This window comes from Dasypus novemcinctus, chromosome 14 (assembly GCF_030445035.2).
Source record: "Dasypus novemcinctus isolate mDasNov1 chromosome 14, mDasNov1.1.hap2, whole genome shotgun sequence".
Taxonomy (NCBI): Eukaryota; Metazoa; Chordata; class Mammalia; order Cingulata; family Dasypodidae; genus Dasypus; species Dasypus novemcinctus.
In genome coordinates this window covers 74059332-74084265 of record NC_080686.1, presented here as the reverse complement: position 1 = coordinate 74084265, position 24934 = coordinate 74059332, and the positions used below count along the sequence as shown (strand labels likewise).

At 36.7% G+C, this 24934-nt stretch overlaps 1 pseudogene; it reads right to left on the bottom strand.

The window, feature by feature from the left end:
• Nucleotides 1-13333: 13333 nt before the first annotated feature.
• Nucleotides 13334-20803, bottom strand: LOC101429323 (surfeit locus protein 4 pseudogene; annotated as a pseudogene).
• Between the last annotated feature and the right edge of the window lie 4131 nt (nt 20804-24934).

Here is a 24934-nt window from a genome sequence, read left to right as displayed (position 1 = left end):
ATCTCTCAGTTAAAAAAGAGTGACCCTGGGGAGGGATGACTAATGGCTACAGGGTTTCTTTTTGGACTGTGGAAAACATTCAAAGGTTGAATGTGATGATGGCTGTACAACTCTGTGAATGTACTAAAACCTATTGAATTGTATACTCCAAAAGAGTGAATTATATGGTATATAAATTATAAACATATCTTAATAAAGCTTATATATATATCTGTGTAACAGTGGCAACAATTTTTTACAATTTCTCTCTGAAATACTATTTTTTTCTTGGTATTACACAATCTAGAGGAAAAAAAAAAAATACCAGAAAAGGTAGTATTACCTAGAAAAAAAAAACTCTTGAGAGGAGCAGAAATTATTTGAAGATTCAGATACTTTCAAGTAAGTCCATATTTTAAATACTTCAAGTGGCACATAAAGGCAGGATTATAATGGTTTATTCATCTTGTTGAACAATCAATTATCAAAATACCATTGACATTTTTTGGAAAAAGATATACAAGTTGTAAGTGCTAAATGACTTGCTAAAAGGCATACAGCTTTTATATAGCTCTGTAGAATAAATAGAATAAAACATTTCTTTGGCTAATATTCAGCAAGTATTTTTTTCTGGATAAAGCAGGTACTGTAGTAAAATTTAGAATAATGTAAAATCATACAGCTTAAAATAGCCTTAGAATACCTCTCCCATATATGCATCAATATAAAAGGATGACAAATATTATGCAATCTTCCATTTTACTTATGAGGATATTTTCAAAGAAGAATTTTTTGTCAGATTGACTGTATTAACATCGTAGGTTATAGTTAAGAGTTAGTTTGTAATATTTCATACTGAATATATAATATTAAATAACATTTCCTAAGATATAAATTTCCTAAAAATTATAAAATATATATATCAATTTTTAAATGTACCATTTCATTGTAATATATAGCTATAAAGATAATTATAGAGATTATGTATACGTGAATTCTATATGAAAAAAACACATAAGGACAAGGTAAAATTGAATATGATGGATTCTTAAATACATTCCTAATTTCAGATGGGTACACTCATTCTGAAACAATCAGTTATGTTCCTTTATGACTCTGTACTTTGATAACACTCTTGTTTGTCCATCCTCTATCCATCTGTCAGACTTCTACTTTTGATTGAATCAGTATTCTTCAGAAGGTCAAGTACTCTGGGCTAGATATATGCAATGAAACAGTATGACTAAAATCCTAGCAATTACTTCATGGTGGCATGCTGAATTCACATACCAAATGAAAACAGAGGAGTGAAGAAAACAATGTTTCACTGAAGGTCAGCCTCAAGGACGGTAGCATCATTAGATGGTTGCATACATAACTGAAGGTGAAATACAAGGAATGTCTCTGAAAATAAAGAAGGAAGAGGGTCTCTAATGATCCTTCGTAGTTCTAGTTCTAGACTAATGGGGGCCTAAAATGGCTAGATGATCTAAAAATAGCATGCCAAAGTACAACAAACTCTCCCTGGGGGGCCACAGAATGCCAACTGAAATACCCATGTTACAACACTATTGTCAATTCTTTCAAATGACTTGCCTGCTTTTATTCTATTTTTCACATCCATTTCCAATTTTTTTTGGAAAAATGTTTTATTCTATTTTTCACATCCATTTCCAAATTTTCCAGAGGACTTAACTCTTCAAATATGCAAGATTAAACCATTTATAAGAATATCTTTTTTTTAAGTTGACAATTTATAAGTTGGCTTATTTATGATTTATACATGACCTATTTCAAAGATGCATTGCTGTAGCTTTAGTTCGTTTGTCATATCTTTTTTCTTTTCATTTAAGAAGGAAATATATCTCTGTAGTGATAAAAAATATTCTATCATTCTTTAGAAGGGGGTGCCAAGCCATAAAATATCATGCTCAATAAATGATCAATTTAGGCAATGAGGATATGGCCCTGAAATTGCTTTAAGTGTATAAATGTGATCTTGGAAAATAATTCTTAGGCTATTAAAGTATTTTCAATTTTGCCCATACAGATATTGTCTTCTGGAAATTATTTAGAAATTTTTGTGCTCAAATCCACTGTAATTAAATACACAGAAATTTTCCATGAGGATGAAAATTTACTAAATGAATAGAAACATTATTTTAAATTAGCTATTTAAAAAACTGTGATATTAATATTAATAATTAAAGTCTACTCATTACAGTAATAAGGTTGTACAACCATAATAAAATCTCTACTTCATCTAAATGTTAAATAAAATTAATATTTCTGTACTGTAGATATAGTGACAGATTTAGGAAAATATGTGGTATTTAAATTTAGACAAGTCAGAAATATAATAAATAATAGTTGTTAGCACAAATTACAACTAATAAAATGTATAGATTATTTAATTTGGATATCATCACTATAAAACATATTGTGAAGTTAAACATATTGTAAATTGAAATTTTTTCCTCAATGCTTATTCTTCCATCAGTACCACTGAAGTTATAGTAACTGGCCTTTATGTAGAAATATTAATGTAGAAGGGATATTTTATTTTATTCTTTGGTGTGCATAGCCTCTTATAAGGAACTTGAAATTTTTGTTTCTAGACCCAGCTTGATTAATCCTTTAAATATAAAAACGATTTCTCATTTTGGAAGAAAATAATACATACTTTATAAAAGCCAAGAAATCTGTTATATTTTTTCCCACGAATTTAGTTTGTTATTCAGATATTATGGATCCTCAGTATTTATCAAATATAGATTGCATTTTAATTATTGATTCTAAAAGAATTCTTTTTTAAATAAGAGAAATTTCAGTTTTTAGGACTTCCAGACAATATAAAGAACTATGCTAAAGAAAAATTGCTCACCAAATTGATGATTCACATATCTCATCACAAAATAAGGCATTTATCTTTAGATGCGGTAGACATATTTTCATGATTAAGGTTAATGGCATAGCTCATTGCTATTCCAAATATCACTGAGAGACAATTTCAGTAACAAGGTACCATGGGGAAACAGCTATCAACATTTAATAGAGTACCACAGTGGAAAATTGCAAACAGCAGTGTTCTGGTCTTTTAGGAATCCTGCTTTGCATTAATAGAGCAAGGGCTTCAGTACTTTTCATGGTGTAAATATACATTCCTTCAAGGGAAAAAAAAACCAAACAACTTAAATTTAAAAAGCCTGAACAACAAGAAAACCTAAAATGGAAAAAGCAGCTGGATATCACTTTTGTTTTCCATTTTTAAAAAGTCTTGGTCCCCAGGACAATTATTTTTCATGATCACAGTGTAGAGGAGAAAGAATATAGTATCACAGGGTTATACATGACTTCATCATGATACGTATTTTTCTTTTTTTTTTTTTAAGAGAGATGATCTTTATTTATTTATTTATTTATTTTCTCTCTCCTTCCCCCACCCCAGTTGTCCGTTCTCTGTGTCTATTTGCTGCGTGTTCTTTTTTGTCTGCTTCTGTTGTCAGCAGCATGGGAATCTGTGTCTCTTTGTCGTTGCGTCATCTTGTTGCGTCAGCTCTCTGTGTATGTGGCACCATTCCTGGGCAGGCTGCACTTTCTTTCGTGCTGGGCTGCTCTCCTTAAGGGGCGCACTCCTTGCGTGTAGGGCTCCTCTATGCGGGGACACCCCTGTGTGGCACGGCACTCTTTGTGCACATCAGCACTATGCGTGGGCCAGCTCCACACGGGTTAAGGGGTTTGAACTGTGGACCTCCCATGTGGTAGACAGATACCCTAACCACTGGGCCAAGTCCACTTCCCGATATGTGTTTTTCAAAAGAATACTTTTTAAAATTATATTTAGGTTTCCACATGAGCTACAAAAGCCTATTTATCATGTAATGCAATTGACCTATAGAGGGCACTAACTTTGAAATTTTAAAATTTATTTCCCAAAATTATGGATAATCTATTCCCCATGAATATTTTCACAAATTTCTCTCATGAAAATATGCACTTTATGTTTAAGAACAGAATATTTCTGAAATTTTAGAAACCAACTGTATAAGATATGAAAAACCATAGCATAAGTGATAGAAAAAAAAATCAGTTGCTTGAAAAAATAGATGTCTATTCTTCACTCCCATAAAATAAGTTTTTGGGTAATCTCAGTCCAACTTCATGGAAATTCTGGGCTCTTTAGGCTATTTAAGGAATCATACATTCTGTCTATCATTCTTAGCATACAGCTTTTATCTCATGGTCCAAGATGGGTAATGAAGTTCTGGTCTTCATAACCATTATTGAGCAAGAAAAAGGAAAGAACAAATTGGAAAAAAGGGTACATGCAAGCCGTCTATGAAGATATATTCCCCAAACTGACAATTTTACATGTATCTCATTTCCCCAAATTTATTTAATAGCCATAACTAGCTGCAAGGGAGGTTAGGCTATCATGTACCCTAATTTAGACATATTCTTGGTCTTGATCCACATTTGTATGGGTGTGAACCATTATATATTGAATCTCTGGAAGATATTATTTTGGTTAAGGTGTGGCCCAGCTGAACAAGGTGTTGGACCTTAATCTGGATTACTGGAGGTCTTTATAAATAGAATAAATTCAGACAAGGAGAGAGAAAGCCAGGGGAGACACAGGAAATTAACAGAACCCAGAAGAGAAAGGAGAGTACACTGCCATGTGACAGGAAAGCTATAGCCAGAATTCTACTAATCTAAAGAAAAAGTATGTCTCCCAGCCTCTGAAACTGAGCCAATAAATTTCTGTTGTTTAAGCCAAAACCTGTTTTTGGTATTTGTGATGGCAGGCTAGCCAAACTAAGATATCTGGGAAGTCAAATTAGAAATTACTGGGAGAAGGTGGATAGTAATCTTTGCCATAGCAGCTAATTTGAAAATTAGAACTCCCAGTAAATTTCTGACAACTAAGAAGAAAGATTGATAATAGCTTTCCTTTAACAGGGTGCATTGACATCTACTTGGAGCACAATATATCTAAATTTTATACTAAATGGTTTGAGGGAAAGGAAACATGAAGACATTGTTTTTAATAAGGAAACTTTAAAGGCCAATATTCCAGGCTACCATTAATAACTTTTAGGGGGAAATTATTGCAAGAAAACCATCATGACTAGAAAAATATATTTATATTATGGAAACAAATGAGTACTTACAATTTCTAAAAATATTTCCATATGGTAAATATAAACTCTGAACGTTTCTTGTTTTTGTATTAGTTATTAAATTTATGTCTTTCTATTTATAGAAAGTTTATTCAAGAACATAGAAAAAACATAAACACCCAAACATGCTTAATTCATACTATTATAGTCAAATTCAAATGTCTGCTACCTATCTTCTAATTAATTACCTGAAATCATATTTACATACACAACATTATATTCATGTTCATATTCACATTAGCTAGAATATAAGCACCTTGAGGGCAGGAACATAGTTTAATTTATTGCTATAGTCACATAGGCCAGAAAAATATACCAAGAAGATAAAAAAGGTGTGCTCATTAAATATTTGTTGAATGAGTAGGAAAGCATGCTTTTTAAAAAATTAACTCCAGAAAAAATAAGATTTATAAAACCAATGTATCAGTCGTAATATCAATATATATCATATTCTCCTTGATTCCTCTTGTTTATCTATAACTGCTTCCTGATCTTTATTCTTAATTATCTGAAAATATCTTGGTTGTCACTAGTCATTGTTCTGAAAATATTTTTAAGAACAAATGCCACAATTATATTCTACGGATACTTTCATTCAAGGCAGACTTATATTTGATGCAAATTGTTGCTATTACTGGGATATTGTCAGCATTGCCCAGAAAAGCCCTAAAATTTCAATTTACCTTGCACTACTTTATTTTATTTAAGTATTACAGTTGTGTTAGATGAAAAGTTAACAGGTTTGAGAACTATGGGAAAATGGCTCAGTAAGAAGCTCCAGGAATCAATCCCTCCACCGTAACAACTATAAAACAGGCAGAAGTGTCTGAATCAATTATTTCAAAACTCCAAATTCCAAAGATACTGTACAGCATCCAGGGAAAAGCAGGAAGAAGAGGCTGGTAAATTATGGTAAAGATCAGTAAACTGGTCTCTCCATGTGGCAGTTGCCACCATCCAGTCCTCCATGTGAAGTCTGCAGTGGGGTCTAGTCCATGGTGTCACTTGCTGGTGCCAGAAAGAGACAAACAAATCCACTTCCCTAAGATCTGGGGTTCACACAGGCTGATGACTGATCATGACTTTTGATTAGTGACTTTAGATCATTGGGTGGCAATTTCTGAGGATGACCATTGTTTCAACCCACCCTGGACAACCCACCCAGTCTTTAAGAGAGACTTAAATACTGTAGGCTTCCTCAGAACTGCAGAAGACAATTAAAGGGCCATTTACTGGGCAGATCAAGAAAGTGCAGCTTTGGGGATCTCCTGGCACCTTTCCTGACCCTGCCCTCATCCCCTCTTCAGGGTAGTTTGGAGCCAGCCAGCACTTCCCTTTGTGGGTACTTGGTCTTGTGCCAGCTGAGAATGACTGACTTGAGAAACTCCTCTCCAGTGTGCAAAAGCAGTATAAGAAACAATTGAAGCAGATAGCCTGGGGCAATGGTTTACCTGCTTTCAGTCCAGTAGTGGAATACCAAGGAAAGGAAGAAATTCTGTTTCCTGGAAGTAGAGGGGCATTCAAAGTCCTGTAAACAAGGGAACTCTGAAGCCACAAGCAAGCACAAACCTAGGAAAAGAAACAGGCCAGAAAAGATAGGGAAGACTCTGCACTTTGTATTTGCCTTGGGCAAGTCTTCCTGATAGGAGGTTACAAGCTCAAGAAAAAGACATCTCAGTGAATAAATTTCGGAGTTACCATTTTAAAATACTGAAATGTGCAACAAAGGATTATAAGACAAACCAATATACAGGAAATGGTGGTACATCCAAAAGGAAAGAAAAATGCCGGTGAAGAAGGCCAGACTATGGACATACTGGACAGACTTTAAAAAAGATGATCTTTAATATGCTCAAGGAAATAAAGGAAAATACAGAGAGAGAACTAAAGGACATCAGGAAAACAATGAACGAATAATATGAGACTCTTAATAAAGAGATAGAAATTTTTTGAAAGGAACCAAACAGAAAAACTGGAGTTGGCAATGACAATAATTGAAATGGAAAATTCCCAAGAGACTTTGAAGAGCAGATTGGAGCTGGCAAAAGAAAGAATCAGTCAACTTGTAGACAAGACAATCGAAAGAATCAGGCTGAGGAACAGAAAGAGAAAATAATTAGAAAAAGTGAAAATAGCCTATGAGACCTCTGGGACACGATCCAGGATACTAACATTTATTAAGGGAGTCTCAGAATGAAAGGAGAAAAGGACAGAAAGAACATTCAAAGAAATAAAGACAGAAAACTTCCCAAACTTAGCAAAGAACAAGAATATGAACACACAAGAATGGGTCATTCTCCAGGGTATGTTCACAAAACAAGACAATAAATGTAAAGATATCAAAATTGCAAAATGCTACTTCAACAATAGCAGAGGGAGAACTGGAAATTCACAAACATGGAAATTAACATGCTCTTAAACAACCAATTGGTCTAAGAAGAAATTCCAAGGAAAATTAGGAAATATCTAGAGGCAAATGAAAATGAAAACAAAATATTTCAAAACATGTGGGATGCAGCAAAGGCAGTGCTGAGAGGGAAATTTAAAGCCCTAAATGTTTAGCTTACAAAGTAATGAGACTTCAAATCAGAGATCTAGCCATAAAACTAAAACTAGAAAAAGAAGAGCATACAAAACCCAAAGCAAGGAGCTAGAAGGAAATAACAAATATTAGAGTAGAAATAGATGAAATAGAGAACTAAATGACAAAAGAGTTCATCAATAAAACCAAAAGTTGTTTATTTGAAAAGATCATTAAAATTGGCAAACTATTAGTTAGAATGATGAAGAAAAAAGAGATAGGATACAAATAAATAAAATGAAATATGAAAAGGAGGTCACTGGGACCAACCCCACTGAAATACTATGTGCCAACCAATTAAATATCCTAGTTGAATGGGACAAATTCTTAGAAACACACAAACTGCCTACACTCTTCATGAAGAAATAGAAGATCTCCAACCAATAACTGTTAAAGAGATTGATTCACTAATCAAAAACCTCCCAACATGGTAAAATGCCAGATGGCTTCACAGAGAAATTTTACCATACATTCCAAGAAAAATTAATACTAATAATCCTGCTCAAATTGGGAACACTCCCTAATTGATTCTATGAGGCCAAAATCACCCTCATATCAAAGTCAGATAAGGATATCACGTGTGAAAAAAAAGATGCATTTCTCTTATGAACATAGTGCAAAATCCTCAACAAAATAATAACAACAACAACAACAAAAATCCAAAAGCACAGTAAAAGAATTATATCCCATGAAAAAGTGGGATTATCCCAGAAATGCATGGGTGGTTTAACACAAGAAAAGCAATGAATGTATTACACCACATAAGCAGAACAAAGGAAATAACCACATGATCATCTCAACTGATGCAGAGAAAGCATTTGAGAAAATCCAGCACTCCTGCTTGATAAGAAACACTTAGAATACTAGAAAAAGAAGAAAACTTCCTCAACATGATAAAGTACATATACAAAAAACCCACAGCTAATATCTTACCTAATGTGAAAGACTGAAAACTTTTCCCCTAAGATTAGGAACATGAAAAGGAAGCCCACTGTCTTCACTATTATTCAACAGTGGAGTTCTAGCCAACAATTAGGCATGAAAAAGTAAAAAAGACATCCAACTTGGAAAAGAAGAAATAAACTTTTCCTACTTGCCGATAACATGATCCTATATATAGAAAATCCTGAAAAAATCCACAAAAAAAATCTTCTAGGGCTAATAAATGAATTCAGCAAAGTGGTGAGAGTATAGGTCAACACACAAATGTCAGCAGTATTTCTAGACACTAGCAATGAACAATAGGAAGAAATCAAGACAAAATTCCATTGACTTTAGCAACTAAAACAGTCAAATGTCAAGGAAAAACTCTAATCAAGTTTGTAAAGAAACTGCACAGAAAAATACAAAATATTGTTAAATGAAATCAAAGAAGACCTAAAGAAATGGAAAGGCATTCCAAGTTCATGGATTGGAGGACTAAATATGGTTAAGATGTCAGTTCTGCCCAAAGTGAATTACAGTTTCAACAAAATCCCAATCAAAATTCCAACAACCCTCTTTGCAGAAATGGAAAAGTCAATCATTTAATTTACAGGGAAGTGTACAGGGCCCTGAATACCTAAAGCCATCTTGCAAAAGAAGACCAAAGTTGGAAAACTCACAGTTCCCAATCTTAAAACAGAGTAATCAAAACAGCACGGGGGGAACAGATGTATCTCAAGAGGTTGAGTGCCTGCCTCCCACATACAAGGTCCTGGGTTCTATCCCCTGTATCTGCTAAAAACAAAACAAACAACAGACAAACAAATGAAAAATCCAACTCTGGGGGGTCAATGTAGCTAAATGGTTGATCAACTGCCTCCCACATACAAGGTCCTGAGTTCAATCCCTGGCCCCAGTACCTAAAAAAAAACAAAACACCATCATGATTGCAGAATGGGTGTGGCTCAGTGGTTTAGCGCCTGCTTTGTACATATGAGGTCCCAGGTTCAATCCCTGGTACTTCCTAAAATCAAACAAACAAAACCCCAGCAGGGTACCAGCACAAGGATAGGCATATAGACCTGTGGATCAATTTGAAAGCACAGAAATAAACACTAAGATTTATGACAAAATGCTTTGTGAAAACGGGGAAAAAACCATGCAATTGAGAAAGAATAGACTCTTTAACAAATGGTATTGGAAAAGCTGGATCTTCATTTGCAAAAGAATGAAACTGGACCCCTACCTCACACCATATATAAAAATTAACTCAAAATTAATAGAAGACCTAAATATTAGATCCAGAACTATCAAACTCCAAGAAGAAAATATAGAGCAGACTCTTCAGGACCTTATATTAGGCTATGGTTTCTTACATTTTATACCCAAAGCACAAATAATAAAAGAAAACAATAGATGAATGGGACCTCATCAAAATTGAAAATTTCTGTGCCTCAAAGGACTTTATCTTAAAAGTAAAACAACAACCTACACAATGGGAGAAAATACTTGGAAACCATATATCCAATAAGGGTTTAATATCCAGAATATATAAAAAATCCTTCAACTCAACAATAAAAAGACAAATAACTGAATTAAAAATGGGTAATGACTTTAACATATTTCTCAAAAGAAGATATACAATTGGACAAAAAAATACATGAAAAGATGCTCAATACCATTAGGTACTAGAGAAATACAATCAAAACCACCACAAGCTACCATTTCATACCCACTAGAGTAACTATTAAAATAAATAAACAAACAGAAAATTACAAGTTTTGGAAAGGATGTAGAAAAACAGGACACTCATTCATTACTGGTGGGAATGAAAAATGATGCAGCTTACGTGGGAGAGAGTTTGGCAGCTCCTCAGAAAGGTAAGTATAGTTACCCTATGACCCAGCAACCCCACTACTAAGTATATAACCAAAAGAATTGAAAGCAGGGATACAGATATTTGCATACATATATTCATAATGGCATTATTCACAGTTGCCAAAATATGGAAGCAACCCAAGTTTCCATCAACTTATGAATGGATAACAAAATATAGTATATATTAATATTCACAGTGAACTATTATTAAGCCTTAAAAAGAATGGAGTTCTGATATATGTGACAACATGGATACTTGAAGCCATCATGCTGAGTGAAATAAGCCAGGCACAAAAAGACAACTATTATATCACTGATATGAAATAATCAGAATAAGCAATGTCAGAGTCAGGATGTAGAGTATAGGAAACCAGGGGATGGGCTGGAGTAAGGAATGGTGAGTTAGGGTTTAAATACACAGAATTTCTATTTGGGATGGTGGAAAGTTTTGGTAATGGATTGTGGTGATGGTAGCACAACACTGTGGATATATTTAATAGTACTGAATTACATGTTTGAATGTGGTTAAAGGGGAAATTTTAAGTTATATAGGTGGTACTAGAATAAAAATTAAAAGTAAAAATTCAGAGAACTGCACAGCACAGTGAACCCTCAGTCAAACCATGAACTGTAGTTAATAGCACAATTATAAAAATGTGCTTCCATCAGCTGTAACAGGTGCTCCATACCACTGCAACATGTTAGTAATGGGGCAGGATATGGGAATTTTGTATTTTATGGATGATTGTTCTGTAACCTACAACTTCTCTCATTTAAAAAAAAGGCTAAATTTTGCTGATTTTGGAATTTTGTGCCCTTTTAGAATACAAATAGAAATGACTTTGTAGTATTTCTATTTTACACTCAATTCTTCAGATAGTTAAAACAAAAGAATGTGTCAAATTCCTGATAATAGATTGTCATTTTGTGCATATTCAAGTCTAAAATATAAGGTAAAAGTAAATTTTGAAGACATTTAAATAAAACACAAAAGATATGGCTATAAAAAAGAATTTAAAAACCATTGAACATAAGCACAATTTTAAAATACAGCTTGAATTCATTTCATGCATTCAGAATGCATATGACATATGACACATTACATACTTTTTGAATTAAATTGAATGCTTTTCCATAGAAGTAAATATATAAAAGAGGTCTGCTCATTTAACTTTAGCTTCCAAAGCAACATCTAAAATTTCCCTCGGTTAGATTTTAATCCAACCAAAAATATTTCTGGGAGAATCGATACCATTTGTTTGGTTGTGTGTTTTGCTGTTTCTTATGGTGACATTTAGTTTTCAACACAACTCTAGAAAATAATTACATAGTTAAGTTGAGAAGAATACAGCACTTGCCTCTGGGAGAGGTACTGTTCCAAGTGCTTTAAGTATATTCATTCACACATGCCTCAGTACAACTAAATGAAGTATGTTATTATCTTCTTTTATTATAAATGAGAAACTGAGGCACAGAGACTTTCTGCCACAGATAGTGGCAGAGGAAACAGTCTGTATCCAGTGTTTGTGCTCCATACACCACTGTGCCATACTAGCCTTGGACAGGGAGATACTATCGCTTAATATTTCATCTTAATTTTAATCCTAGCTTTGTGTTTTGTTTTGTTTTAAAGGCAATGATAGAAAACTTTAAATATAGGATTAAGATCAAATCGACAAGTCATCACAAATTGTAAAAAGTAATTTGGGCTGCAGTTAGCATAGCAAAAAGACACTCCTAGCAAGAAACAGCCTCTTGGAAGTGGTATTTCATGGCTACCTTAGGTTTTAGACATGGGAAAAATCCTTCAAGCCGAAGAAAAAACAGGGCGGGATGTTGTCAAGTCAGGCCAGAACTCTGCCAGTGCTTTTCAGGCCTTGCTCTATGAAAGGGTCAAATATGAGGTAGCTGGTTTGTGAGCCCCTAGGTCTTAGAGTCTGCCTGGCTGCTCTTAACCACGCGGCAGCTGCTGCCTCTCCCAGGCTGGTCGGCAGGCATCTGCCGAGGCTGGCTTGCCCACGGGGCTGCTGCTGGTCGCCTCATTGTGCAGCTTCCTCACCACCATCCTGTCAGCCAGGCTCCAGGCCGCAGGCTGCCAGCCGCTTCCCCAAGGGCTTAGAACCCTCAGGGACCCTTGTCTGGAGCCAAGGCTCTGCTTTAGGAAACTCTGGCCACTAAAGGGTGTTACGCAAAGAGAAATTTGCTGCCAATCCAAGCTGATGTTCTGAATAAAGTCTTTTGCCATAAGCAGCAGCTTCAGTACCCCTTTAATACTGCCTCATTTTTTGGATTTCTCTGAAATTTATTTCTTCCTTTGCTTTTCAAGTATTATAATGCAGGGGCAGACACAACATTGAGGCCACTAGGTGGGATTTTAAACCAGGGAGTTTTACAGTGTGTCTGATAATTGGCCAGGCCATCCCAACTAAGCTAGTAGTTTTAGCTAAAAATGTAAACTTAAAAAAAATAATGAGGGAGACCGCTTTGAATGATACACAGATGTGTCTGCTCACAATACAGCCTGAAGGCTCCCCCAAAAAAGAAGCAAACATAAAAACGGGACTGAGAAGCCATAACCAACTAAGCTGCTTACTCCAGGAAGCCTTGGCTGGCCAGCACTGAATATTCAAAAATTCCAAAGCAGATTTCAGGTGCTTTGCAATTAAAGTTCTCAAAACATCTGTGTCTTCATCAAGGGAGGGGAAAGGAAGAAGCTGGCAGTTTTGTCAAATCCATTCCAATCCAGGCCTCGATGACCACCAGTCTCAGCCAGATTAGGGGGAATCTGTTACCACTCCTTCTTCTTCTCCTCAATGGAGACACCCCCAGGACACAGAGCCACAAGGAGGCGCAAGCCTCCCATCTCTGACAGGGGCTGGAAGAAGTCCTATTTTAGGAAGTCAGGCATGAGTTTGTAGACTGGAATGATCCAGAAGGCACTGAAATACAAGTTGATAGCTAACAGCTAGACAAGGAGAGTAAGCTGCCAGTCTGGTCTTGAAACCAGTGGCCACTAAAATCATCAGAGCCATGCCCACAATGCTCTGGAGAATAGGAAAGAAGTTGGGGTGGAAGTGAAGAAGGCTCATGAACCTCTGGACTAACAGGACCCTGCCTGGAGCTGCATGTACTGCTTGGGGAGCTCTCGCCCGGGGCAGGCACGTTTGCGAACATGCTCTTCTGCTCAGAAGGGACTTGGCCAGCAGCAGCAACAGGGCACCTCACTCGGCCAGGTTTCTCATCAAAAAGTTCAAGTTCTATTAAATACTTTAGTCTGCAACGTGGTGATCCCAAAGTGACCAAAGAAGGCATATTGCAAGAAGTTCCTGCTCAGCACCAGCACACAGCCAGTAAATTGTCCCAGCTGCTTGAGGAACAGGAAGGAAGAGGTGAGGGGCCCATAGCCTCTACTACACCAGGTGTTGATACAGTCCTGCTGCTCGCTTGGCTAGAACCACAGGGAGGTGCTGATCAGGCAGAGGCGCCACGTGCTGGAGGTACTGCCTGGTCACACGCAGGAACTGGTGGGCGAAGTGGCAGTGGGGACGAGCTGGCTCACTCCGTGCTGGGCTTGCTGGGCGCCTGCTGCAGCCAGGCTCCTCTGTGGGGATTCTTAATCCTAGTCTTAATTAGCGTTTCTACAGTGGATATTATTGATAATACTGTCATTCACATCAGTATCATTTTTATGTGTTCATATATTATGTATACAGTACTTAGTGCTTTACATCTATCAATTCAATTGTTTTCAACAATCCTATTATACCATTTTATGCATGAATAAATCAAGGTTAAGGAAGTTGTACTAATTTCCTTGATACCACTCGAATAGGAAATTGCTGAGTCAGAATATCAGCCAAGGTCTGATACCAAAGAATGTGCTCCCTGCTTTTCTGCTTTTGCAGTCTCAATTACGCATTTGTTAAAATCATCAGAGTTCTCACTTCCACACAGAAGTTAATGATCACATTACACAGATACATCTGTGTGCTGGCTAAAAAAACTACACCAGTATGTGCTATTACTGTGGCTATGGGAGGGTTTTGGTTCTACCTTTCCATTTATTTCTTGTTGAAGAGATTAGATTCAGAAGACCCCTCTTTGAGTAATGTAAATTACATTGTCACTTGTTTTATATTTTCCTTAGCATATCTGCTTGTTGAAGGGCCCAGTATAAATTATCTTATCCCTTAGGAATAACACACACTAATAATTTTAGTTTGAAAGCCACCAGCTATTCAGATAACCACAGAAGGTAACTTCAGTATGTTAAAAATAGCTAGTGTCATGGTATTAATTGTGTATGCTTATATAGATACATATATACCCTTGTAATGCAAATAAAATTTGACTGTTAAAGATCTGCATTCCCTACAAATTATGCCATATATGATCCATAATGTATATTCATATAGTAACTCCATTCCAGGTCTCAGGCCAACCATCACCCACATTCCAACATCCCTCCTAAGTTATCATATCTAGTTCCTATAGCCCACATTTCCTAGTCCATTGTTACACACGTGGTTCATGTTTACAAGTATTTTCAGATAGAATCAATATTCCAAATCTGATTATTTACAAGTTAGCAATTATTGGTTTTATTAACTCCAGTTTTACATGTAAAAATACTTTCTTCTCTTTTGTTCACAACAGTACTTAAAAAATAAACATTATTTGCTCAATACAACTAAATAAATTCAAAAGAACTATACTTAGATTATGAAGTAACATTTCCTTTGGAGGTTTATGATTAATATACAAAATTGTGGAGCTTGCTAATTTCTTCTGAAATATTTCCAGAAAAAAAATCTGGTGATGGAAAAATAGTAGTTGAGTAGAGTAGATATTTTATAACATCATTATGTTAAAATCATATTATGCTTTATGGCCTGGTATCTGTAAGCTCCTACCCCAAATAAATACCCTTTATAAAACTAACCAGTTTCTGGTATTTTGATGCCCCCTACTAGCCAACTAATACAGAATTTGGTACTAGGAGTGGAGGGGTGCTTTTGCAATTACTGAAATGCTAGAACAGTTTTATAAATGAGTAAGGGGTATTTTTTGGAGAAATTGTGAGATGCTTCTTGAAAAAGGCCTAAATTGCTTTAAAGAGAATTTTGATAGCAATATGGATGCTAAAGAGAGTTTCTATGATGCCTTACAAGTAAATGATGAAAATATTATTAGAAACGAATGTGTCATGGGTGTTCCAGAAGAAGAAAAGAAGGGAAAGGGGTGCGGCGGCTTGCTCGGTCGGTAGAGGTGGGGTCTGGCTGCGGACGAGGGGTCGGTCCAGCTCTGGACGAGGGGTCGGTCCCGCTTGGGACGAGGGGTCGGTCCCACCTGGGACGAGGGGTCGGTCCGGCAGCAGACGAGGGATCGGTCTCACAAGGGGTTGCACGGTTTGGCTGACGGGGTCGCCCGGCGAAGCCGGCGACGAAGGGGTCGCCCGGCAAAGCCGGCGACGAAGGGGTCGCCCGGAGAAGCAGGCGACGAACTGGGGACAAGGGAGGCCAGGCCCTTGTCGGGGGCTCTCAGGACTGGAGGGCGCACGGCAGAAGAACTACCGCGGAGACAAGGTAAACACACGAGTCCACTTTACTGAGGGAGAGGCAACAGTTTTATAGGGGCTGGGGAAGGCTGATTGGTCGAAGCCACGCCCTGTTCTGATTGGTTGCCGGCAAAAGGTCAGTGGGCGGTACTGGACGGGGGAGGGGTGGTGGTTAGGGATTGGCTGTCGCTGTTGCTGGGGGAAGGGGCTGGGTTTAGGGATTGGTGGCTGCTGTTGCTGGGGTGGAGGGCAGACTTGAGTTTCCCGCCCACGCCTGGCTGTTGCTGCTGTCGGGGGAGGGGAAAAGGGCAGACTGGATTTTTCCGCCCGCCTGGCTGTTGCTGCTGTCGGGGGAGGGGAAAAGGGCAGACTGGATTTTTCCGCCCACGCCTGGCTGTTGCTGCTGTCAGCGGAAGGGAAAAGGGCAGACTGGAATCTTCCGCCCTGCGCCTGCGCAGGGAGAAAGAAGAAGAAGGGTGCCGCCCTACAAGGCATCGTGTGGCGCTATCCGGGGGGAGGGGCGGCCGCGGAAGTATGGCTGCCGAGAGGGGGAGACCCGAGGGCACTCTGTGCCCATGCCGAGCTTCCTTCAGGGGTGGCGGTGAGTCCGACCAGCCACCCTATTATGGGGGCAGCGGCTTGGCCTGCCGCGGCTGCTCCCCCGCCAGGCCAGCAAACCACACTTCAGCCCGAGGGGTGGCCGCATGTGGCAAACTTCTTCCTTCTCATAAACAATTGATGACTGGTGTGAAAAAATTTGCCTATTTTGTTCACTGGGTTTCCTTATAGTCCTAATTGTAATTCTACATAGCATTGCAGTATTATTACAGGCAAAATATTTTTGCAAACTTTGTTTAATCAAAATCACATGCTTTTTCTTATATTCTCTTTTGACTCAAGAGAATTTTAATGAATGGGTGATAAAAAGTATGGCCTTTCTAAAATTAGACACACAAAGCACACAAAGCCATAAATAGCAAAGTTATTGATTTGATTACAAGAAAATTATTTTTTTCCTTTATAACAAAGGACACAATAAAACAATTTAACAGATAGGTGATTCTTTTTACTGTTTATGGCAACAAAGTATTAATATGAATTTTAAATTTAATGGACATTTATTGGGATATTACTCTGTGTCAACACTAAGAAATGACTTAGGAAAGGGACCTAAGACACTGTTCTTTTTTTAAAGTATTCTTATATCTAATAAGAAAGCTTTACTGTGTGTTTATAAAATAAGATTTATAGTAAAAGCATGGATAAAGGGAATGTATTGCTCTCAGAATATGTCCATAAGTTTCTTAACATATTATCATAGTTGGGTTCTTGCGCTCTTCCCTTGAGAGTGCACTAGATTTAGAGATCATCTCTAACAATATGGTGGAAGTAATGGTATCTGATTTCTGAGACTAGGTCATAAAAGCATCATGACTTCCTTCTTGCCATTTCTCTGGCGTCTCTCACTATAGGCAAGGTTGGCTCTCATTTTGTGAGGGCATTGAAGCATTCCTATGGAAAAGCCTACACAAAAAGAAGCTAAGGCCCCTTGTCAATCTCCATGTTAGTGAGCCATCTTGGAGGCAAATTTTCCAGTCCCAGTCAAAGCCTTCAAGTGACAGTAGCCCTGGCTGCCATAGTGACTGTAAACTATGAGAGAATCTGGGCCAGAACCCCCTAGCTAAGCAACTCCCAAATCCTAATCTACGCAAACTGTGAGATATAAATGTTTGCCTTTTCAAGAATCTGGCTTATTTTTGACATAGCCAAAGAGAACTAAAACAGTCAAAAATAGCGTAGAGATGTAATGATTAACCCTAGCATGAAGGACAGGAAAGAAAATTCCCCACGGATTTGATATATGAACTTGCTTTTGAAGGAAGGTGAAACTTTAACTAGGTTTATGGCAAGAGGCATATTACTTACAAGATATTCTTAAAATACACCACAGCATTTTCCATAATATATGACATGTATATCCATATGTATATACACAGATACTTAACTTTTCAAATTTCTAACATTTTGCTTTTGTAAGGTACTGACAGATATCAAGTTCCTTCGGACTGTTGAGTTAGAAAGGAATTTGAAAAACATTTGCTAATGGGTCTTTAAGAATCTTTCCATCTTTTAAACAGTGGGAGAAAACTGTTGTCAGAGACAGCAATGCTCAGATTAGAAAGCCAAAACTGTCAATTTACACAGCTTTATGTTTCGAGACTGAAAATGATGCAAATATATAAACAAAGACTCATAGTGATGTGGGCTATGGGTGGAAGGCTCTTTGTCTCTTCAGAGATAACTAAGTTGTTTGACTTGTGGGTGTGGAATGGTAAGAGGCTGCAGTCCTGCACTTAGGGACAGTGAAAGGGGCTCCAGTCCCAGGAAATGTTTAACAATGCAAGGGCTATAAACTTTAAGTATTTAGGGGAAATGCAAAAAGTAAATATGCTAAAAGCTTATCTAGAATATCTGGAGTCCATGCTAAAAAGCTTACCTAAGATGTGGAAGAGATATATGCTAATTGAAGCCTATTGAGAACTGAAACAAAGGGACCATTTGGCCTTTCCTCTCTGTATAAAAGACGTTTGAAAATCTTGTTCAGGGCTCGGGATTCAAACAGAAGTTCCTGAGTCCGCCGGCCAGTCAATAAACCATTTTTCCTTCTCAAAATCATTCCTGAGTCCTGGCCTCTCTATACTCAAATAATTGAACTTCTCTTAAATTCTACAACAATAGGAGTCTAAAAATATTAAGGAGTAGCTAAATGTAAATGGGTATTGTTAGTTGGATAAATGTGAATCATGTCTTCACTAGAGTTTGTGTGTTAATTTTTTAGATGTTTGTGTGTGTACGGATCTGTCTGAGGGTATGTTCATGTTTACCCAGGGACCTTTCTCTATATTCTTTCTAATTCTAAACATTTTCTAAATGAAAACTTAATTATTTATTTGAAATACTTATTGAGCATCTATCCTGTCCTCGAGAATTAAAGTAATGAATTAAAAATAATGTAGTCACTGCTCTCATGGAGCATACAATCTACTGAAAGAGTCAGACAGAAAAAAAATAAGCATAGAAAAAGATAAATAATAAAAATGCAGTAACTGCCATGAAGGAAATATAAAAAGGGCTGGATTAGATCTACCTTTGATAGTATTATTATGAAAAGCATCTCTGAGGATGTGATAACTGAGTTGAGATCTGGAGGATGAGAGGCAGCTCACATTAAAAATGATGAGGGAAGGTGGAAGCTAAACGCATCTCAACACTGAAAACTATTTACAGCAAAGGCCTTTTAGGAGAGTGTGGCATGTTAGAGAAAAAGGAAGAAGGCAATCAGGGGGCACAATAACTTGAAACAGGGCCGGGCCTGGGACGTGTGATGGCAAATTGTGAAGTTACTACTTTATATGTAGTGGAAAATTATTGAAGTATTTAGCATAGATGTGATGGGAATTATGTAATTTGTTGTTTTATTTTTTAAGTTGACTGATGGAAGAAGCGGTAGAGAATTCAGGAAAGAAGGAATAGAGTACTGGATTGTCAAGTAGGAGGATAAAGGTGACATGACTATGGTATTCATAGTGGTAAGAGAAAGAAGGCAAATAATTTGAGAGACATTTTAAGCATGTTATTGGCAAATATTAATGATTTGGTAGAATAAGGGAGAGAAAAAATTAGGGATGACTCCTAGGTTTCTAATAGAGCCCAGGGAATTATGACTGTCCAGGTTTAATTAAATTAGGAAAATAGGTCAAAAATACCCTTGAAGGAGTGGATGTAGCTCACTGGTTGAGTGCCTGCTTTCCATGTACGAGGTCCTGGGTTCAGTCCCCAGTACCTCCTAAAAAAAAAAAAAAAGACGTTATTGTTTATGTAAAAAAAAAAATACCCTTGACATTTAAACTATTAATAGTCACTTTCATCTCTAGGCTTTTGTATACAGTAATGTTCTCAATATCCATACTAAAATATCTCTGGTCAATTTTAACCAAATTCTTTCCTTTGGTTTTTGACTTGCTTATCTAATTTATCACACTCATTTTGAATCCATATTTTTTGTCTCTTAGTTGAGACCCTTGAGAAAGCATCATTTTAGTATCATTATAAGTTAAGCACAATTGTTACAAAATTCTCTGCATACTTATCAAAAGTTGAAAGACTGTCACACTTCAGCATCCCAGTTTAAAAAAATAAAAGTTTAAGAAAGTGGAGAGAGAGGGAAATAGAGAAAGAGAAAAAAAGTTAAAATCAGGATTTTGGTGTTTTGTTGTTATTCTTGTGCTTTTAAATAAAATAGTCTATCCATATTATAATGAGCTTACCCACAGCCTTCCTCAATGTGACAATACTGTTCTATACTCTCCATCTGGTAAGAGAGGCATCACTTGACAGTTGGAGCAATTTGTATGAGTTGATATATTATGGGGTGATAAGAAAGCACTTTAATTCTTCATGACCACTTTGATTCCAGTCCAGTTTTTAAAAATAACATGCTTTCTTGGCTTTCAGGGAGTCCCAGATGTTACTAATGAGTCTGTGTTAAGTTCTCACCTTTCTGCACACTTGAATATGACCATGAATGTAGTCCAAATCATCAGATGCCCAATATGCTCAATGAGATGCAAAATATGTAAAGAAACAGTTGGCAATATTTGTTATGTTCATAATGAAATTTGGCTAACCTCGGTTAGCCATTACGCAATGGAATTAATCGACATTCTTGCAAATATTCTGGCTCACTATAGTCTCTATTAGAAATTGTCTATATTGGTTAAATGCTTCATTAAAAACATTTATGGAAATTACTAGTGAAATGATTGGTAAGATATTTATTTTAGAAAGAAGTTGTAAATAATGTTTCATTATCAAAAATATGAGAAATAAACTCTGTGGAAAATGATAAAAGCAGTTGTTAAACTAGTTTTACTAAATGATAATATTCACCTATACCATGAGCCGTACAACCTGCATGGTCTTGCTTTTGGTTTTTTGGTTTTTTTTGCTTGTTTTCCTACTGAGTTTCATTAGTTAAGGGTTTTTACTTTTAGCATTGTAATACTACATGTTATTTTTACCTCTGATCCTTCTTATTTTCTCTGGTTTCCGGTCACCTTGAATTCATCATTGATATTGCCTAAGCACATTGCTCTATTCTCCTACTGGAATAGTCTTTCCAATAATCCCTCTTTAGTTAAATTATACTATTTTTCTTATTACCAAAATTCTACTATTTTCTTATGGAAATTTTTCCTGACAAATCTTCCAATTAGATAGCATGAACATGTCTCCTCCATAGTTCTTATCATATTTGAAAGTTTGCATTTCTTCATCTGAGACACAGTAACCAAAAATGGGAAACAGTACAAGAGTCCATCTATAGATAATGTATAAACAATTGGTAGTATATACATACAATTCAGTCATAAAAGGAAATAAAATTCTGATATATTCTCTAACATGGATGAACCTCGAAAATATGCTAAGTGAAATAACCCAACACAAAAGGACAAATATTGTGTGGTTCCACTTACATGAAATATCTGGAATATGCAAAGTCAAAGTCAGAAAGTACTTTAGAGATTAATGGGGGGGAGCAGGGAGAAGAACAGAGAGTTCTTCTTTTTTTAAATTTATTTATTTGTTTATGCCCCCACCCCGTCGTCTGCTTTCTGTGTCCATTCACTGTGTCTTTCTGTGTCTGCTTGTCTTATATTTAGGTAGCACTAGGAACTGATTCTGGGACCTTCTGGAGTGGGAGAAAGGTGCTCAATCTCTTGCGTCACCTTAGCTCCCTGGTGGCTGTGCATCATCTTGCTGTGCCAGCATACCTGTTCGGACCAGCTTGCTGCACAGGCCAGTTCACTGTATGGGCGAGCACTCCACATGGGCCAGCTCTCCACTCAGGCCAGCTTGCCTTTACCAGAAGGCCCTGGGAATTGTACCTGGGACCTCCCATATGGTAGACAGGAGCCCAATTGCTTGAGCCACATCTGCGTCCTGAGTTATTTCTTAATAGGTAGAGAGTTTCTGTTTGGAGTCATGAAAAAGCCTTTGTAATGGGTGATGGTGATGGTAGCACAACATTGTGAATATGATTAATGTCACATAATTGTACACTTATAAATGGTTAAAATGGCAAATTTTATGATACATATGTTACCACAATAGAAAATTAAATAAAATAAAAGATGAGCAGGAAGTGAATGTGGCTCAACCGATTGGGCTTCCATCTACCATATAGGAGGTCCTGGGTTTGTGTCCCAGGGCCTCCTTGTGAAGACAAGCTGGCTCATGCCCATGGAGAGCTGGCACAGCAAGATGATTCAACAGGGGGAGACAAGCAGACACAGAAGAATGCACAGCGAATGGGCACAGAGAGCAGATAGCAAGCGAGTGGCGGGGGGGGGGGGGCGGGGAGAGAGGGGTTAAATAAATAAAATAAATCTTTAAAAATAAATAAATAAAAGATGAGCTACCCAGAACCTTAAGAAATGTTCCCATCATTAGCCTCACCCCTAATAACATGGAGAATTTGTCACCATCTGACACTTGCATCTATCTCTTTATTGGTTTTGAAGTCAAGTTCAAGACCAAGTTTTTTATTCTGATAAATACCACAATAACCTTATTTTCATACTTACTATTAACACACAAAAGATGGAGTGAAGACATCATGTACACAAAATTAAATAAGTGATATGCTAATATAATATTAGCAATGGGTTCATTTTAAACATGAATGTTAATTTAGTCTAAACAGGGATATTGTTATTTAAGGATAGTTTTACTTTTGATTGTGAGATAAACTAATTTGAAAGTAGTTTGTAAACTATGACATACTGTAATTTGTGAAGCCTCTATTGATATTTTTATAAAATATGTTTATTAATATAAAAAAACATATGATAGACAATCTTTCTGTTTGGGCTTTGGACATTGCCAGAAGTTGACTAACTTGTGTAGACCTATCATTTCTTTTCCCAAAGTGCCACATTAGTTAGAGATTAAGATTATATAAGAAATAAAAGAAATTATGGTTCAACTTTCAAAGGAAAATTTTGAGTATCTTAAATAATAAATCATGTCAATGTTGATCAGAACCCTAACTCTTAAACAAAAGATAAATAATCTCTTTCTTCTACTGAATTCATTGTTTTTGTCCAGTTTGCCACCATACACATCATCCCCAGGTTAGGGTAGGAAGGATCAAGGTACGGCTTCACTTTTTATAATGTCGGAATTTTTCTTAGAGGAAAAATAATGGTAGCTCCTGTTGGAAATTTTTTTAGTTATTTTTAACATACAGCTTCTTTATTTAGTTGTTTTTAAGATTCCATCCACCTCAGGATTTTGTAAACAAGAGCAATTCAATATTTTTTTTTCCAATAAATTAGCCTGTTTCCTGCAGTTCCTTTAAACATTAAAATGAGACCTTAGCATTTTTGAATGGTGTTTCTCTGAATTCCAGCAAGGATGGCGGGGGCAGGCGGGAGGGCAGGTGTTACACTTTTAATTCAATATTATTTTGAGAATCACATGAGAAAATGGTATCTCTGTTACACTGCATTAAAATACAACATTTTATTGTAGATTTTTTGGAAGCTAAAAGTGAATACATAAAGAAGCCCTGATCTCTATTTATCTTTGTGTGTCAGTACTTTTAGAATAATTGATACTTTGGGCTATAAATAGCTCTGCAGTAGTAGATGTTTTTAGAGTTTAATATAGGTTCTTGTTACCCTAACTGTGCATGACAGACATACAGCAACTCCGTTACAGGGAAGTTGTTGGAAAGGCAGAATCTCAGGGCCTCTCTTCAAACCTACTGAATCAGAATCTACATTTTATCAATTTTGTATTTTATTCATGATTGTTTTGTAAATTCACAACTTCCCTAATAAAAAAATGTTTTAAAAAATTTCCCTGCTGACTGTAATGTTTAAGGAGTCCCAATAAATGTCATGCACAATGAGATATCAGATAAGTCAAGCAACCCTGCCTCTTAAGTACCATTAGGTCAAAATATTTGCTTTAGTGTTTATGTCCCTCCTAACTGATCCTCTTTAAAATCATAAAACCCTGTATTCATTTAGAAGGCCCCTGAATTGGTTTAATGAGATTCATGAATCCCTTGAAATTAGACACTCACAAAATATGTTGCAAGAAAGTATTTATTTTCCTATGGATAGTATTCATAATTTTCATCAGTCAATCAAAGGGATCTGTATCCAAGAAAATGATATGAGCCACTTCTCTTCTCAATGATAAGTAAAACTCCAGCTAAACCCTCTGAACCACAATTACTGATTCGAATTGTTGGGAGTTTATATTCACATGGCTTTTCTCTACTGAGGGAGTTAGAAAATGGAATAAAGAAAAAGAAGGCTATAGTTGCTAAAAGTTCTTTGCCACTCAAAACTATACTAAGAATTTATGAAAATGTTACCTTATTTGGAAAGGGAAAGAATATTGATTTTCTGGTTAACCAAGAAGGTAATGGCATTTTCAAATAACAGTACATCTTAATTGTTTAATCCTGTCAACCATTTGAAAGATAAATAAGAATGTTCCTGGATTGTGGGAAGATGGTGATAGACTAACCTCAATTCTCTCACAAAAATAATGGAGAATATGGCAAACGCTGTCCAAGGGCCCTATTTTAGGGGTCAGCAGACCAGGACAGTGCTACACAACTGTCAGGAGGGTGAGGGACAGAGAGACAAAGAAGCTGAAATGACAAACATGAGTTATCAAGCCCTCCTGGCAGCCTGGAAGGGCTCCCTTCCCCATTTCCAAGATATTAAGCTGGGGTAAAACCCCTGGCTT